General features: G+C 40.1%; 1 long non-coding RNA gene across 1 annotated transcript in view; it reads left to right on the forward strand.

Moving 5' to 3' along the window:
* LOC140224273 (uncharacterized) overlaps nucleotides 1–19,609 on the forward strand; it is a 123,245-nt gene that overhangs the window by 83,812 nt on the left and 19,824 nt on the right. The window contains exon 3 of the long non-coding RNA XR_011899573.1: nucleotides 134–188. This is a non-coding gene — a long non-coding RNA (uncharacterized lncRNA). The remainder of the gene's footprint in view (nucleotides 1–133; nucleotides 189–19,609) is intronic.

Here is a 19,609-nt window from a genome sequence, read left to right on the forward strand (position 1 = left end):
GTCCCGAAGGGACACAGTACTCTGTAAGCAATTTTAACATGACCACATGTACCCTGTGCGTGTGCATCGCACGTGCAATTTTCATACGAAAATATAATTTTGTTTCTCACAGATGTTCTCTTGTTTGTTTCAGAATTGGCATCAACTGTTACGTGTTTCAGAGGATGGTAACGAAAGCTGCTATTTGAGTGAGTATTTTTTTAATTACATTTAAAATATATTCTAGTTCCCTTGCCGCAGGAACTACAGCTGCTAACTACCATAACTCATCTCCTCGCATAACAGCAGGGATAAAATTTCAGCTTCTTAACTTTTAACTTGACTTCAAATAATACGTCGCTGGTGGCGTATCTCGATTGCGGCATTTCAATTTTTTCGCTAGTTTCATTTTTCGAGGAGGTTACCACGTGATCACTGTATTTGGAAGTTTCAAAGAATACTCAACGTAGAATTGAAAAGGTAATTGCTGGTAATTGGCAAGCGACTAGTGAATAAGTAGAAACAAATACAATGCAGATATGAAGGAACAAGATAATAGTATACTGATTAGTTTGCCCGTAATGTGAATGGATAATTTCAGCTCCATAAAAATATGGCAACAACAGGCACACCCAGTAGAGCGTGCAACGCAATACGTGCCTTAAGTTGTGTTTGCATCGAACATGCAACTAAACCAACACCGTGACGAAGCGTGAAGTATCACCAAAAATGAAGGCGTCTTGAGCCGATATCGTGCTTTTGATGACCGGCACCCGTCAAATCTTCATTATGCCAATAGGCAAAAGGATAAAAACCTTGACATCTGCCACAGGAATGCAAGAATTTAAAATGGAGGTAATTTAAGGTAGAAATTTGGCAACTCAGAAAACAGTTGGAAAATAAACGCATTTTAATGTTAACGCTAGTTGAGGGTAGTTTGTTGACAAATCATCGATGTCTTACCTTCTGATGATAAATGTAGTGAAAGAATTGAATAAGGGTCGTGGGTATAAGGAATTTTCCTAACTTTCCTCGGAGAAAATATTCAATCGGGAGAAACGAGGCAACGTGGGAATGCTCCTATAGCGTCGAAACGAGGCAACGTGGGAATGCTCCTACAGCGTCGAAACACAACATATGTAGGCCTCTTTAGCTCTGTCATTTGATGCCGCGATTATTCTAACGCAAGTTCGACTAATCGCGCCAAACACAGTGCGGCCGGCGTTAAACGTATATTAACGCCTACAAGACTTTGAGAATACTTCATGCATTGCGCCAAACAGCGCGGTCGGCGCGAAGCCCATATTAGTGCCTACAAGACTGCATGAATACTTCTCGCATTGCGCCAAACGCAGTCCGGTCGGTTAGTTGGCGTGAAACGCATATTAGCGGCTGTAAAACCGTAGGAATGCTGTAGGATTGCGTGTCATCATTCTTGACTTTCCACTCCAGTTTGTACCATAATTAGAGGGTAAATATGTATCCTCATCGTAGAAATTCATTCAGAAACTCGGGTGAAATTTAATTTTTTTCGGTTACGTTAAAAGAAAATAGAACGAGCGAAAATATCGCGTCGAAATGTTCGATACTTATATTTGAGATCATATGGGTAAATTCGCGGAAACTTTTCAGAAAAACTGCGTGAAGCTTTTCAAAAACATTTAATAAAAATAAAACATAAGAGGTGCATAACGTTACAATCAGAGATAAATACACGCTCTTAGTCGGGTGCACCCGCCGAGTTTTGAGTCCATTCGCCTCTTAAGAAACTTGAACATGGTTTCTCTACGATTTTTTACGTGTAGTTTTTTTAGTGGTTAGCGGCCGCGTACCGGTTACCGGCCTCTAGTTCACTTTGTAAATGTCTATGAAAGCTCTCTGGGCCATTCGTGCTGCGAGGGCTATCCATCGAAGAGAGGCATGCCCGGAAGTGAGGGAATGAACCATTCTTTGACGATGTTGTTATCTACCACAAACTACCAGGGTTGCCAGATTAACACTTCCTCGTTCAATATTGAATATTCGGGCAAAGAAGTGAGTTTTCGCCACCAGAAAAAATTGCGTAATCCTATGCATCTCCAAAAAGGGGGGAAAGGGGGCATTCGAGCAATCGTATCGCAGCCGTAAGCTGCTTTCAAATAGTCCACCACTGCTATAATTGCCTACCGCATTTACAAAATTTGGAGCTATAGTAATCATTAACCATATTCAAAACATGTATGTGAACTTATCAAAGTCGAACCGCGGTAAACAAATTTCAGCACCGGTAAGCATAGATTCTTTATCGAACCATTGAACCATATTTATTAAGTATTTTTCGATTTGTTTTCAATTATTTATCGTTACTCGATGTCAGTCTACATCCTTTTGTCCCTTCGCAAACTGATTCGTAAAGCAACAACGCGCTACCCTCTTCTCAACTGTGTGATGTTATTTATGAGCAACCCTCTATAATTCGTCGTCGTTCCCCACGAAAGCACGTAACTACATTCCAATGTTGCTAAATTCCCCCTAGCGAATCAAACATTTATGAGGAGAATTTTGAAAGTTTCTGACTGAAATTTTCACTGATTTTTCTTCGACTCTCATGCAAAAATCAGAAAAGTTTGGGACAAACATTTTACAGCTATAATCTTGTATAAAAATTGAATTGTTTGCGTCAATTTTGCAACCTTGGAATGGAGTTGCGTTCCTTCGTGCGGGCAACGACGAATTGAAGGAAAAGAGTGAATTTCGAAGGAATCGGCAACGTTGATTAATTACAAAAATTTGCCTTGAGATTAATAAGAAATTCTACGAATTTTTGGAGAGGCCGGCTACACGGTGAGGGTGGCGCGGAGCCCTGCGGGAGGGATGAGCGAGGGCCTGTATCATAAAAAGCGTCACTTTTTTAATAACAAACTGGATTTTATTGAAATCCAAGACCTCCTGATGAGTCTCGTTTTATCTTCGCTGTTTTGTGTCGCATTTCTCCCGATTTGCCTCTGTCTCAGGTGCGTCATGTTTATTGTTGAGCCGCCTCAGCCGAGAGCTCCCGGAGCGAGGAAAACCTTTACAATTTTCCAGAGCGCAAATGAACGAAATGAAATTCACGAAACCCTCTGTTGATCTAAAAAAAATATGCAAACAAATGGACGTATTTCTACCAAACAGAACTATGTGCATTAAGACATGAGCCCTGAGACCCATAAGAATGTATGCATAGCAGGGCTCACGTCATAATGCACATAGTTCCGTTTGACAGAAATACGTCCAAATGTTCATGCTCTCGCTACAAACTGCAGGAAGAAGGAGGTTGAGGGTTCAATTGGACCGCGTTGAGCAGAAAGGAACCAAGCCACATCGGCTATCGCCAAATTTAGCTGGGCGATTTAGCTTTTTACTTGAAAACGGTTTTGCGGATTTTGGTGCTGATTTCAGTGTTTTTTTTTTTTTTTTTTTTTTTGCATAGTACAAATCGAATTCCTTAACATTTTCAAAGGAATCCGCACAAACGTTCATTGTGAAAAATGAAAATGCCCAGTTAAATTTGGCAATCGCTGATGTGGCTTGGTTCTTTTCTGCCGAACGCGGTCCAATTGAAGTAGGGAAATACTTATGTACACCTGATGATCACTGTTCCTGGAATTGAATTCAACGGATTATATCGATCGTATTTGTTTTCTTCAGTGTATATTATCAGAATACTTCGAATTATTCATTTAGGATGAAAACTTCCGAGTAACTGCGCGTCTGACATTTTCTTGTATCCGGTGTAGTTGAATGATACAAGTCCAATTTCTAGGGAAGAAATTTTATTGTTTCATTTGCTCTTCGAAAAACTAGAGGTGAATCCCCAACGCAGGTGCGCACAAACATGAAGATATTAACAAGCAACTGTGAAAATAACTGTTCGTTTTTAATGGTTTTGAGTGAAATAGAATTCATCAATTTAAGATGGACATTTTAACTATATTTTGCAAATAGAAGGAGATGACGTTTAAAATTTCAAGCCTTGAAATAATAGTAAAATTAAAAGAGAAATATTAGATCATAATATCAGTTGGTTAAATTCGGGAAGTTGGTGAAAGTCGGAATCTTGCGTTGCGATACAATTGCTTTAATATTGAGTTTCTGGAAATCTTTTTTGGGAAAATTCCAGTGAAATTCTTCATCTGATGAAATGAAGAACCCGTGCATTTTGTAAATCACTATAAAAATAACATATCGATGGCAAAAGTGCAAAACCACGTATCCGTTTGAGGATTTGCAGACTCTTAAGCTTGGTTTATATTTTCTTTGAAAAGTTCCTCCACAAATCCCCTTGATAACTTCTTTGCTATTTCTTCTCTGTCTGCAGAATGCTCTGTAAAAAATTACAAGCTAGGCAGTTGGCTTGTTTCTCTTTGGGAAAAAAATGAATTAGGGCGGTAATTTTGAAACCCCGCATTGCAGATGCGTGGTTTCTCACTTTTGTTGTCTATATACTGAATATTTCAATATTTGTGTGCGCCTGTTGAGGATTTATCTCGAATCCCCATCAGAAATTATTAAATAATACACTGGTACTAAAATTCCAGTATCGGGTGACTCCTCATTTATACATATGTATAGAGTGCAAATAAGTGCTGGAGAACTCAAAAAAAAAACCTCGATTAAAAATGTGAGCCGACATGATACGCGGAAGTGCGATACCCTGTACACATTTCCCGACACTCTCCACACTCATGATAATAAAAGCACGGGGTTTTTATCACGCAATCTGACAGTGAAGACGATGAGTGCTTGTTCGAAGTGCGTGGAGGAAAAAAGGCGGAAAAAACGACGGAAAGGTTATCTCTAGCGTCGGCACTTTTCCAGCCCGAGTCGGCCTGGGGACGGAACCCGGTTGAGCGGGACTAATCACATGCTTAAATAACTTTTGTCCGCCGTTCAATTAAACTTAATGCGCTTGGCTCCAGTTTACGCCATTCTCGTGTTTTAACAGGCTCCGTGTTGACGCTTTCACGGAAAAATTTTCCATTTTGGATATTTTTCCTCTTCTTCCTCTTTATTTATTTTGAAAACACGTGGGGGGGGGGAGTTTCACCTAGAGTCCCTTTATACTGAGAGTTAAGACAATGTGAGTCCATTTCTGATTGGTTACCGTATTTTAGGCCTTCACAGTGTCACAAACGGGAACAAAGATTACATTTTCACCGATTGCAAAGATTGTAATCTGGAATGGACCAGGGAATTAAGGGTTCGGCAAGGAACAAACGGAATGAGAGAAGGAACGGAGAAAGGAATTTCAGAATGGGCCTATCAAAGATTATAAAAAACGTTCAATTTCTGTAATCTTTATTCCCGTTTGTGAATCCATGAGGGGGTGTTGTCTGGACTCTCAGTATAAAAGGACTCTAGTTTCACCACATATTTCGATGTCAAGTTCCTTCAAAAGTTTCTGATAGAACGCGGAATAACATAAAGAAATGAGTACATTCTGTTCAACATTTTGTCACCTTCCGTCCGAAATATCACAAGCGCCATGCGACATTTAAAAATTTCCGCCGCTATTTTATTGCTTCACAGAGAAATTCCTCAAAAAAGCTGTCCCAAAATTTCAGTAATTTCGGGTGTATTGCCGATCAAATTCAGTGAAATTTTCAAACAGCTTTAACCAAAAATTTCTCTGTAAAAAAATAAAATGGCGGCGGAAATTTGTAAACGTTGCGTCGCATGGCGCTTATGATACTTTGGCCGGAAGGTGGCGATTCCCTGGAGAAATCCTTTAATGTCAGATTCAACGAGGGCATGGAGGATACCAACTACCAACTCCCACATTTCAGCATCCCAGAAACCAAAATCATAGTCTGGGAAACACCAACAACAGTTTGGAAATCCTGCATAAAACCAATGTCAGTAAAAAGATCGACTTATTGAAACGATTGAAATTAGAAAAGCGGCGTTGAACGGACAACCACTGCTCGATGCTCAGGTGGATTTGAATAATGCGTCGTTTAAGTATTTTTTCTCAAAGCTATTTTTGTATGAAGTACTCATCTTATATATAACATTAACCCTAAACATCACTCTATGATATTATTGAAAGAATCAGTATTTTAAGTCGTTGCTAGGGAAAGTTCCTAGCAACGATAGCATTATGAGATACAATAAAGGGATGCTGCATTACTGCAGTAAGTGTTCCAGAACCCTACGTTTACAGAAATATTCGATTTGCTCTCAATTGTAAAATCTTGATTTCCTGAATAAACCATCCATCCAAATGCATTTCCGTAACAAGACGCATTATATCGACTTGAAAGAATTGCATTGCTATGTGAGGTTTTACTTTGATTCGATATTGTGCAAAACTGCGTAACTCTTATGGCCTGGTTACACGATCAAATTCCCGTCAAATTCCGATCAAATGGTGACTGGTGCGCACCATCTACCATCAAATTTCTGCGGCCTGCAAAAATTTGATGGTAGATGATGGAACTTTGGGGCTCATCCTTCATCTGATTTCCACACAACCGTGCTTATTTCATGCTTATTTCAATCAACACGCTGTTTTAATTAATTTTACTCATCAATCTAGATAACTCTCGACCGCCATCTTCGTCATCATTTTGATCGGAATTTGATCGTGTAACCAGGCCAGTTCATTCTTTTTCCATAAACGCATAAAGAATAAGTGCTCCACCTTAGATTCTACATGACAAATAGTGTTATTTCCTCAAAGCTGCAGTTAAATAAGTGCCCACGTTGAAAACGCGTGGTTTTTGGACCTTCCAACATGAAAAGTTAAAGTAAGGGAGTAAACTAAATTAAATTAAGCGTTTCCCCACCAGTTTTTTTCAGTATGCCGCATCCAATTCTCTCTGCTCATAAATAAACAAATGCCGAATCCGAGTGGCCCCCAGGCTTCTTTCTGCCCGATTGCGTGACTTAATTCGACCGAGGACACTTGTTCATGCGACAACAGAAAATCAGCAATTATTTCTTCAATGTTGATGAGGACCCTCTTCACAAATCACAAATTAGCTTCACATCGTTGCTATTGCGTGATCATGATTACTAAATGACTACACACTTTAAAATCAGAAACACACCACCTAATCCGTTTTTCCTCCCTCTAACTTTCGGTTTCCGTAGAGACGTAAGCAGAGAGCAGGAGATTCCTACAGTTTTTTACAGGATGTCAAGCTTGCAAGCCCATGTTTTTCATATTTTTTCAGAAGAGAAAATTTCATTCTTAAAACAAAATATTTAGGATCAGCGGTGATTACTCATCGATATCGCTACAGCTGAACAAAATGAAGGACACTAACTTTTCAACTGAATCAATCGGTTCTTTGAATTTTCTTTAAACAAATAAAAGCAGGAGTAGAATAAGAATAACTTAATGAACTATATCCTTTCAGGTAACTTCTTTGGCTTTATGAGGTTCAGTTTTGGAACGTTTCTGGTATGAGATTATCGTTTTGTGAATACAATAATTGGATTACATTTTGGAATGAGGAACCACTATTTCTGGGCCATTTTAGAAACATCATACATATCATTGGTTTCCCTGTGCAGATATGTGCTTTTATGGGAGAGCTAGAGATAGTGGTTCCTGTGGAAGTGTGGATAGTGGCAAAATCTAATCCAATTAATACACTAAGTATTGCAGTGAGTTTTTTTAAACTAATATTCCCAAGACTGAGGTTTTCTTACCACCCTTTGCTACGAAGTAAATTAAAACCCAGTGTGGTTTCTTTATCTGTGAGGTACACAATGGATAGCATAAAGCTCTCTTAAAATCATCCCGAGTATAATACTTCCTGGCCTATATTCCGCTGTATAAATCACCTTGTGCGCTTTCAGAGACTGACCTGGACTTCGGAATTTTTCCGCGAGCAGGAATTCCTGCATGCTCTATCGCATGAGTGGAAAAACTCGTTTCAAATGTCGAAAGTGAATAAATCATACCGATAAAAAAAAGAACATCTGTCGCTGGGTCTCCAGTTTCCGCGAAGTAAGAGTAAAAAAGGGGACGTGGAATTTCAATATTAAATTTATATATCTTTGTGAACACATTTCAAGCAGCGCCGACTGGATTTATTGACGATGATCCGTTAAATTAGAAAAAAAAAATGTTCATCGGGGTTTGTTGCGAACGGGGAAAAATAATGAAAGTCAGCCATTAAATATGTACTTAGGTCCCTTGGAGTGGAATGCATAAGTGGGCAGAGAGTGGAATTCCGGGAAATTCATCATACGAGTCTCATCAAATACTGTCTGTTGAGCAGTTGCTGTGGTTCATTCATCGAACAGTTTCAGAGGCTCGGATTTCCTTGACAGGTTATCAGATGTACAGTTATTTTTTCTTGTTCACTTGAAATCAATTTTAGAGACACAAAATAAATTTTAAGCGTTTGACAACGGGTTCATTTAAAAATAATTCTCTTCAAGAAGTAAGTTTGGTGTATATTATACAGTGAAAAAAAAAACTCCGGCCGTAAAAGCCGTACTTATGGGATATATTTAATAGTCATGGTGCGAAATTAAAACTAATAATCAATAATTTAAAGTTTTGAATGTATTCCTTACATATGTATAAAGTAACAGCAAAATCATAAAGTTATATACAATACAGGAAAAATGTGAAACAAGATACTTACTCTCTACTTTAGATATCTAAGTCAGTTAAAATGTCATTATCAATGAAACGAGTAAGTCAAAATCAAGTAACAGAGACAAAGCTAATAAAAAAAAGAAGGAAAAAATGGTATCGTGCAGACCTCTGAGATTTTCCTGTTAGTCGATAAACATATTTAAATTTAATGTAATTCCTGCTAAGACTCTAAAATATAGTCTAGTGCTGGACATTCAGTGCTAATTCTGACGGAGAATGAAACACATGAGTGCTTGGAAATCCACCCTCTTCTCCACTCGAGATGAAATATGTAACACTGATATAGCTTGCAAGCTTTTTAATCGACTGAATTTTTCATCCCGAGTTTTCTCGATCGCGATAATGTAGCATTGAAGCGCAGCGTTGCAACATGCAAGTGCAATATTAATTAATTTGTCTAAATTTCTCCTCAACGCACTAACATAGGTAATGTTAAAATTATGTGTCAATGTTAAAACAACTGCAAAACAATCTTTGCATTATGGTAAGGATGCCAGAAGAAACACATTTCATTTTTAGTGAAATACATATAGATAACTATTAAACCCTCTATTCTTTTGAGTAAAGATATTCAAACCGAAATTTCTCAAATATCCAGGACACGCTTGCTTGATACTTAACTACATACTACACTTCTAAAAAGGAGGGAAAAAGGTTTGTGAAAGTTCGGGAACTAGTCCATGCTTTGACGAAGCCATTATTCGCCAGTCAGATCAGGGCAGCACTGATTCGACCAGGTTTCGACTGATTAATGGGCATGCTTGGATAATCAAAAATCGCTAAAAATGCTAAAAATACGTATTTCAATTGCAACACTTCAGAATTTTCGATTATGTTTTATTTTATCAAGAAAAAATGACCAAAATCTGTTTTTGCGGTTTTGTAGAATGTCTTCAGAATTAAGAACGGAAATTATGGGTCCGCCTCCTTTTAAAAATTTAAAAAGAAAAAAAAAAACATGCGAGCAAAGACTTAAAACTTTACATTTGAGATAAGTATTTCTGGATGTATCGGTCATCGATGTGTGTTTGAATTTCTGAGCGCAAAAAATGTGCAGATAACTAAGCTTAGAACTGCTCATAGTTTTCCAAAATGAATTAATCGGTCAGTTACAATAGGGCGCAGGTGCCAAAAATGATAATTTGAGAAAAATGGTTAAACCCGTTTTAATTGCTCCTTATAAATCTCAGAGCTCTAAAATATCAAAGCGATGGATTAATTAATCGTATAATTATAATTAATTAATTAATTAATTAATTGCAGATTAATTGCAATTTAAACGGGTTGGTTCAAGTTCTTACTGTTTTTTTCGTGCGTACTTTTATATCTGGCGCTTGAGCCGTTTTGTAACTGACCGATACAAATGCGATTTGGTTCTTTTCGATCTAATCCAGTTCGTTTTTGTGAGGGATGCATCAAATTAGCAACGCTGCTTTAGGCCACGACGATGACCAAGTCCGGGAAAAATAAACCCATCGTTGCCAGATTACGCTGAAAATTCAGCACATTTCCTCATTTAACCAAACGTAAAATCTCCCGGGTTTCACACAATCTGGCAACTTTGAATAAACGGCACTAAATAAACACGCCATTAAAATAACAGAGTTTCCATCGGGCAGGATATTCAAGGCGGATGAAGTCTAGGCGCGAGAAGGCTACGGGGCGGCGGGAGGGGGTTGAAGTGTGCAACAGGAACAACCCCTTTCCCTCGGCGCGGCGCGGCGCGTCGCGTCGGTGCTGAGCTATAAACAGCAAATAGAGCATGCAGATTAGTGCTACTTGAGCAGCTCGGCTTTTAGCCGGCTCTAGTGGTTTACTTTACAGTTGGCAGACCTGCGGACAAGAGGCTTCCGCGCAATAGCCGAGCCCCCGTGACTCTCGCGTCCGAAAATTACGCGCCGAGTGACCATAATTTCCAGCCTTAATTAATACTCTCATGAATAAGCGGCATCTCTAATTGGAGACTTTTGGATTTCACCTGTCTTGGCAGGCCGAGAAGTCAGTTTGCACGCTGAGCATCTCTTCATGACCAATCCTGTTCAGTCCGATCATACCCTAAACTCATAAGAGTAACGCATTACGCAGTGGCGTGGCGTGTTTTGCGATATATCGATTGTTATGCCATTTAAACGTATGGAAAAGGATCGATTCTTTACCATAGGTTTAAATGGCAGAACAATCGATATATCGCAAAGCATGCCACGCCACGCATTACGTTTGATGCGCGAAGCGCTTCGGGGGTTCGGGTCGCGAAGCGATCCCCGAGCATTAGACGAAAATTGCTGTACTAAAAATGTTGCCTTCGGTTCATTATACGGTTTGCTTACGATTAACATGAATATATTAATAGAAATTAGGGAATCTTCGTATCCTCTATCCAGGTCTCCCAGTGCTGTTCCTTAAAAATTGCGCATTATCCGATCCAGCAACATGGCACAAGTTCAGAATAGGAGATGTACGAAGGTAGCTATTCATAAAATAAGTCGAGAATATTCTCAAAACATTCCAGCCGATATTCTCATGCAGAACATTCTGAAAAAAGTTCCTAATACGTGTAATACTGTAATACGTATTTATCAGCAGTAAATATTCTTGTGCTGATCCACTGCTCAACCATTTTTAAACTTTTGAATTTTAAAAGTGCTAATGAAACCGTCAACTTCTCCCATATGTCCATTCATTTCAAAAAGTGTGATGTGCGCATAGTAATAATTTAGGAGTTTAGGACATTGTTGAGCAGGAAAACATCCACGATACTTATCCAGATACAGTTGGATACTAAGTATTCTGGATGTTTCCCTGTTTAGGCCTTCGACCTTCTGAATCATGAGATTATAATAAAAAAAAAAAAAAAAAAAAAAAAAAAAAAAAAAAAAAACTAGAGACCTATGCTTCTAGCTATGGTAGCTACGGCAATGCGTAGCTACTGCTATTCTGTCTAAGAATGACGTCAATTTTTTCGCACGTACTGCCTAATCATATCTCACGATTTTTTTAAAATTTTTTATAAAAAACTGCCTTTTTAACTGAATCAGTCAATTCATCAAAGTCATATCAATCGAATTCTGAAAGAAACTCGATCTCCGTGGAAAAAAACCGCTTGGATCTAGAGTCCAGACTCTTAAAAACGTCGACAAGAAAAAATAATCTTGATTCGGTCGGATTTTTGCTTAAATAAAGAACCAAGCCTCTTAATTTGAGCGGATTTCCTTTCTATGTAAGCAAAATTCCGATGGAATCAAGAGTATTATTCCTTGTCAATGTTTTCAATAGCCTGGTTACACGCTCAAATTTCCGTCAATTTCCGATCAAATGGTGGCTGGTGCGCACCATCTACCATCAAATTTCTGCGGCCTGCAAAAATTTGATGGTAGATGATGGAACTGTGGGGCTCATCCTTCATCTGATTTCCGCACAACCGTGCTTATTTCATGCTTATTTCAATTAACACGCTGTTTTAATTAATTTCACTCATCGATCTAGATAACTCTCGACCGCCATCTTGGTCATCATTTTGATCGAAATTTGACGGAAATTTGAGCTGGTAACCAGACCACAAGAGTCTGGACTCCAGATCCAAGCGACTTTTTTTTCCAGCGCTCGAGAATGTGGTTATTACTGAGCTGCTTTCTCCTGCAAAATGGGAGTGTGGACGATACAAGGAAGCACCAAGTTACGGTACAACCCTTGGTACGCCGCGTCGCCGCGCCGTGGAAGAGGGACACTCGCGAACTGTGCGTCGCGCTGGTCTCAACAGCCCCCGCCTCGCTCCGCCGTGCACCCTCCGTTACCCGGCCGCCAAACCAACCTGTTGCTGGGGAAAATCTTTATTCGCCGTAATTACATTCTGCATTTTATTTTTGCCTTGCCCGCGTCCTGCGCCACCGCCGCACCGCCGCGGCCGCCACTTGATGAAAAGAGCCGTCCGTGAATATTGGATCTTCCAGCCTCCTGTCGACAGCGTTAAGCCTCGTAATCTAATCAAAGCTGAATGAAGTCCTATTTACTGGTGATGACTCCTTAAGCCCCTTAATTACGGCCGCAGCCCCGTCCTCGTGCTCTCTGTTGTCACCTGGTGCGCTCATGCTCGTTGCCTCCCAACGAAACTTCTTCCTGCGAGCTGATTGTTCACTGAAAAAAAAATCTCGGTGTATTTATTAAGAAAAGGGTAAAATTACCAAGAATTCAGGGTTCGATTTGATCCTAGATTTTTCTTGGTGAAATTACCATTTACGGAATTGGTAATTTTACCGAGAAATCTCAGTAAAATTATTGAACTTTCTCGGTAATTTTACTGGACCTTGGTAAAACGCCAATATTTTTTATCGACTGTGGTATAATTACCGAGATAAAATGGCAAAGTTATCGGGAATTGATTACCAATAAAAGTGGTATTCTTACCTGAAAACAGTAAAAATACCGGTTTTTAGGTAAGCTTACCAGTCTGTCTCGGTAAAATTATCAATAATTGGTAAAAAAAAGTAAGATGGTGAAGGCACCAACGGACCTTGGTAAAAACGCCGAGATTTTTTTTTCAGTGTTGAAATGATACACAAAGAAGACAAAAGGGATATGCAGGGATGTGATTGGACCGCGTTTAACAGAAAGGAACCAAGCCACATCAGCTATTGCCAAATTCAACAGAACAATTTAATTTTTGACGAGAGATCGTTCGTGTGGATCTCTTGGAAAATTTTAAGGAATTCGCTTCGTACTATGGAGAAAATTCACCGAAATTTGCACAAAAATCCACCCAACCGTTTCCATATGGCAATAGCTGATGTGGCTCGGTTCCGTTCTATTTAACGCAGTCAAATTGGTGGTTGCAATGGACAAAGCAAATAGGTAATAGACTAGCTAATAGCAACCCACGAGAGACCCTAAAGTTAGTCCATCATTTTCTCCCTAAGAGTATGAGAACTACGTATTTCAACCAAGAGGATTGCTCCATACTCCATATGTATTCTTCATCTATCACTTTGTCTATCAATTTCTACAATCAGCCCATTGATGATTAAAACTAGACTGATGGCCTACACAGTTAGAGAAAATTTGTTTTGTTAAATTAGGAAGGAGAGGACAAAGTAACTTGATCGTGCGGGTAATATTTTTTGGTTAGTTTTTCTTTGGGCTACATTACCAAATGTTTATTACCAAACCTGTTACATTGGAAATCATTCAATAGGATATGCTAGATATTTTGAAGTTAGAAAGAAAGTTGAGTAAAGGGTCATTCCACGCCTAGGTAGTTCGGGGGGTATTTTTTTCCCCCCCTCCAAATGACCCAACAATATTTATTTTTGGACTCCTTAATACTCCTAGTTTTTGGAACTATATGGGGTTTACATCCGTTTTGTTTTTTTTCTCGCAATTTTCACGTGTTTTGTAACCCCATTGGTTAGCTTCATCCTACTGTAAAAAGAGTGACAGTTTGGTAGCAATATTTTCTGGTGTTCCCGCCAAAACCAAGTTTCAGTTCATGTTTGCAGTTGTCAAGAAACTGATTCAATGTGCTCCTGCAAAGTTTCAATTTTTAAAAGTAATTACTGTGTATTATATGTAACTTTTAAAACTTAGTGTATACTGACTGTCACACCCGTTACGCAAAACATGGGTTTTTTAATGTAACTATTTTAATTCATGTTATTTTGAGATGCTAATTTTTTCCGTACGTCTTCAAGTCAATTACAGCTTTGGAGTATTTTTTCCAAATTTTTATTTCAACAATTGATAGATAAAACTGCATAACGGGTGTGACGCACGTTACGGGTGTGACCAATGAGAAGAGGCTTCAATTATGCAGATGTTGCCTCACTTCTCACCATTTTTTCTATGGTTATCACAAGAAATACACTCATATGCACAATTAGAGGTATGTATACATCTAATAAGAGAGAGATAGCCAACTTTTTTGCCATATTTCAGTATTTAAAGTGAATACACCTATCTCAAAAGGACTTCAAATAGAACTCGTTGAACTCTCTCCGATTGGATTGAAATATTTTCACTTTACTTTAGGCCTAGACCTACCGTACCAGGATTTTTTTTTTGTTAATTTGGATCATGCGAGGTCCAGGACCGCGGGGACGAGAGGGGAATCCTGGGCTACCCGAAGAAAAGCCCTGGGACGGTAGGTCTGGGCCACCCAGTAGAAAAATGTAGTTTTGGCATGTTCTACATTAAAATGCGTCAAATTGCTGATTGATTTACTGCTTAGGATTGCCTGCAATAAGAGTATGAGAAGAAAAGTAAGTTTTTTAACTTTTAAACTCTCTCAGAAAATGATGGACCTCAGAGAGACAATCTGTCACACCCGTTACGCAAACTCTCCCATTTTTCAAGGAAAGAAAAAAAGATAATCGAAAACGGATCATCGGCAGATGAAGCAAAAACCCTTGGCTTCATCATATAATTTAATCAGATTTTTAAATTCATAAAATTCGCTGAGTTTCCACTTTACACTCACTGAGGAAAAACTCACTTCCAAAATCGGTCACGCCCGTTACGCAGCCTTTTAATTTTTTCCTGAGGAATGGAACAAAGTAAAAACAATTTCTGATAAACTAAAATGATCTATAAAAAAAGTTCTTTCTGCTACTGCAGATAATTTTTTAATTAAACCCCGAGAAAGAGTTCAAATTCTTGTTTAAAGTTAAATTGTTGTCACACCCGTTACAATGGAATGACCCTAGGATGAACAAGTCACTCCCTGAGTGACCATTTTATTCTTTTCTTTTTGATTACTTAATTTTATTTTCTCTAAGGAATTTGGCTAATATTTGGATACTATTATATATCTTAGGGTTCGAATTATGTAGGATGTACGTAACAGTTTAGTGGGAGTTCGTTAACCTTAAAATTACAAAATGTCTGGGCTCTCTCTTTGTCCAGCAATATTGTCAAAAGCAGATATTCCATATTTATGTCCTTAGCCGTGGATTTTTGAATTTGAAGGAGGGCAAAAATCCGAAAGGCGGAGAAGAGGGCCTGTCAAGATCCCTCTTTAAAATAAGCGGAGAGCGCACTACGAGACAGGGATAGGGACGAGTAAAACTAAGCCGCGGCATCCCTCCCATTTTCATCTTGGAGCTTTCAAAGTAAATGAACTTTGACTTTGAGCCTACGGCAGGGTCTATGATCAGGTCTCCGCCCGAGATCAAACGTTGAAAACGTTCGCTTCCTGTTAATGTTTCCACGACGCCGCGGAGACCCGAACCGTAGCACTAAGAGCTGCCAAAACCACGCCGCACAACCTCCTGTCGATGGCAAATATGCAATATTCCGGGCCACGTCACGCGGAATGGAAAAAGTGGAAATGAAACGACCCCGCGCCCACGAGTCGGGAACAGAGTAAAGTGAGGGAAACGCGGAAACCGCATTTCCGGTCGCTTCAAATCTCCTTGCCAAGTTTGCCGCGTAAAATATTGTCGTGTCACTTAGCTTTCACTTTGACTAGAGTACCTTTATAGGGAGAGTATGGAAAACTCGAAAATTTGGAGGTTAGGTTTGATCAGGTCATGTAGCTCTTAGGGCCCAAATAGGCAGCCAACCCATGAACTCAAATTATCCCGTGGTACTAATTCGAACTCCGAGAGTAGATACACTGATCAAAAATTATAAAAGCACGTACAAAACTTTGATTTTGCATATATTTTCCCAGTTTCAAAGTCTTAATCCTTAAAAACGCTTGTTCACAAGGCGCTGTCGGCCCTATTGATTGATCTCTCAAGTGCATTGGTTGGCAGCGGCACAATTTTAGTGATTTTCGTTTTTCATGTTGTCGCTCTTTTGGGCCATAAGAGTTACATAAATCGAGTTGTCCATACTCTCCCTATAAAGGTACTCTAACTTCGGCCTGGATTTTCGGCGCAGGCTCTTGTTAAAGTATTTATGTCATAGTGCAGTAAAACAAAACAAATTTGGGATTTTTGCAGATGAGTTTAATTAAAGTTTCAAATCATGTCTGAAGTAACGGATGTATCACGTTTTGAGAGATATCACGAGAATAAACTGATTTAGTGACTACGCCATTCGAAACATAATATCGAACTCACCGGTTCAAACCAAAACAGATAACATGACCCCATGTACAAATTCTGTGTGAGTTAGTTAACTTAATTCATTGAAATTTTAGTCATTGACAGGTCGTTAATCAATTAAAGACTCATTAAACACGGAAAAACGGGTTTAGGATCGGGTACTGCGGCGCAGGGCCTGGCCCCAAACCCGGGTAGGTGAAATTGCTTCACCTAAACCTCGGAGGGTCAGGCCCAAGCTGAAGGTAGGGTCCAGCCCTACCTGCATATCGACGCCGAGCGTAAAAAACCGTGCCCTCGCATGGATTCGAACCCGCATAGCAGAAATGGTGGACCAGCGCGGTACCACCAGGCTACGAGGCCTCGATGATTGGGGCGGCGAATTTACGCCTCTTGAGTGCAATTCCCCCTCTCGGCATGTCAATGACACCTGATTATACGGGCATCAGTCCTCAACTGACGTTCAGCGAGAAATGACGTTATTCGCCACTGCGCATGCGCAGTAACTAAAACCTCAAAACCCAGTCGGTGGCAGCGTTCGCAACTAGCTCATGGAGGTCTCGTGCCTGTAATCTGTAGGGACGTGAGCTACCTCTCACTGCCCTACCTCTAGTTAGGGCCCCATCCTAAACTCGTTTTTTCCGTGAAGACAAGAATGGGGGTGTAGCCCCCTATGAATATTTCGATTGTCACTTGCTCAGTACCTACTCAGAGAGAAGTAATATCTAGGCTCAATTACTGCCACGGCACTGCGCGCCTTCAGTTTCTCGGATATGCAAGAGCACCACCGCCGAGTTAAAATAGTTATCGCCTCGCGCCTTCCACTGATTCAGGATTTATCGTCCTTTAAATATTCCTCGGATGTTATCATCTAGTTCATTTGTAGAATGTAGATGATCGATAAGGCAATGACGGAAATTGAGATGGTGACTAATAAATGGTGCATGATTTCATTCGGTTTGCCTCTCACAAGGGGGCAAGTGTTGCACAGTCCCTTCTGCATTTTAAGGTTGACAGTTTTAGTAAAAAAAAATTATTCAATTTGGGGGTACTTTTACACATACACTCTGAAGTCGCTCCTATAACACACTCTAATGCTAAGCGACATCTGAACACGACATGTGCCTATCTTCCCGGAGGTTATCGGGCAAGTGATTCCGCAACATCTCCTGATCTAAGCTCCGCCGCCATGTCATGTGACGTTCCTCTCGCCTTTTTTCAGTTGATACTCAAGCCAAAACTTGTTTGGGCAACCTTTTTTCCGACGGTCTTTTCGCGCGGCACTTCCAAGTTCTTATAAAATTATTCCTTAGGAAAATTTGACCTTTCCCTGGCAATTTCCACCTACCCCCTAAGCCTCGGTTGAAGTAGCAAGAAACCACGCAATACTGGGGAAAAACGCAAGTATCAAACTACGCGAATACACCATACAACTTGCTGAGCACAATCTTTGGATTATATTTTGCAATAAGGAACCATTATTTCTGGCCCATTTTGGAAACAACACACATGCCATTGGTTTTCCTATGCAGATCTGTGCTTTTAAGAGAGAGCCAGAGATAGTGATTCCTTATCGCGTAATGTCATCCAATTATAAGTATAAATACTTTTTTAAGTGCTCACGCCGAAAAAAAAAATGAAGTTAATTTAACATTCTGGATGTGAAAATAGTGTGCGAAAACCTATTAAATGCTGAAGTACCCGCTACAGCAGTTACTTTAGCAGTGCCATGATGCAAAACTAACTGCTGTGGCGGGTATTTTAGCAGTTTACAAGATCTCGCACACTTTTTCTACATCTAGCATGTTAAATCAACTTCACTGTTTTTTCGGTGCAGATAAAGCTCAAATCCTACATTTTTTCTCTTTCACGTTAGTATTAGTGCAAGTCCGTAACGTACTGACATCTGTATTTTCTCTTTGCACCAGTGTGGCAACCTTCATCGGATGCAAACGCAAAGAACTCATCGCGAATGTACAAATGGAAGTGAAGCGACACCGCCGAGAGAGCCACTGTTGAACGTATCAGCAGTGCAAATTGCATTGTTTCGTGTTTGAAGGCGCGGAGACGATCCGGATGCCAGTCGAAGTCGGACTTGATGAAATGTCAACGCGCGTTCTTCACAGATCCGCGCCGCCGCGCCGTGTTTGCCGAGCAGGAGGCAAAGATTGATTGAATTGTTTGCGTTTTGCGACTCCTTATCAGCTCCCGACCGCGCACCGCACCGCTCTCGCTGATGACCCAGTTCACTTTTTGCGGTCGCGGTCCGACGACCGGCCATTCCGAGCCCTCGGTCCGCGCTCGGCGGGAGGTATCGCCCGAGACGCGAGGCGCGCCTTCCGGCCGGATGCAGACATTACGCCGCGCTTGTCAGGAGATTCCCGCGATAAATCTTGCAGGACTTCGGAGCCACAGTAATTCACGGGAATTCCTCCCCGCTGAGTGTCCAGCTCCGACGAGAGGACCGACTTGCCACTGCCAACGTTTCACTCGATTTACTTTCACAGGGACACGGATTTTCTGAAATCTCTCCATGCTTTTTTTTTCAACGAACGCGATATATTAAATAAACAATTCAGGAAATGATTTCATTGGTTTCTTTTGATAAAATTGCAACTTAAGGTGTTTCGATGGACGCCATATTTTGTGTCAGAACGGCATGCGTTAGATCGCATCAATTGGTTCCATTTTTTCAGCTACTCGTCATTTTTCTCCAATTTTGAGTTCGCAATTCTGTTGTCAGGAGACTAAAGCACTCACTTACCAATTTTAACAAAGAAATTCAACGTAATAAACGCGTGGTTTTTTTAGAGAAAAAACATCGCATTCGGCACTGACATCGATACTGCACTCTCAAAAGAAAAACCACGTCTTTATTACGTTGAGTTTCTTTGTAAAAATTGGTAAGTGAGTGCCTTCAGTCTCCTGACAACAGTTTTGCGATCCCAAAATT

The sequence above is a fragment of the Bemisia tabaci genome, chromosome 3 (genome assembly GCF_918797505.1).
Source record: "Bemisia tabaci chromosome 3, PGI_BMITA_v3".
Lineage (NCBI taxonomy): Eukaryota > Metazoa > Arthropoda > Insecta > Hemiptera > Aleyrodidae > Bemisia > Bemisia tabaci.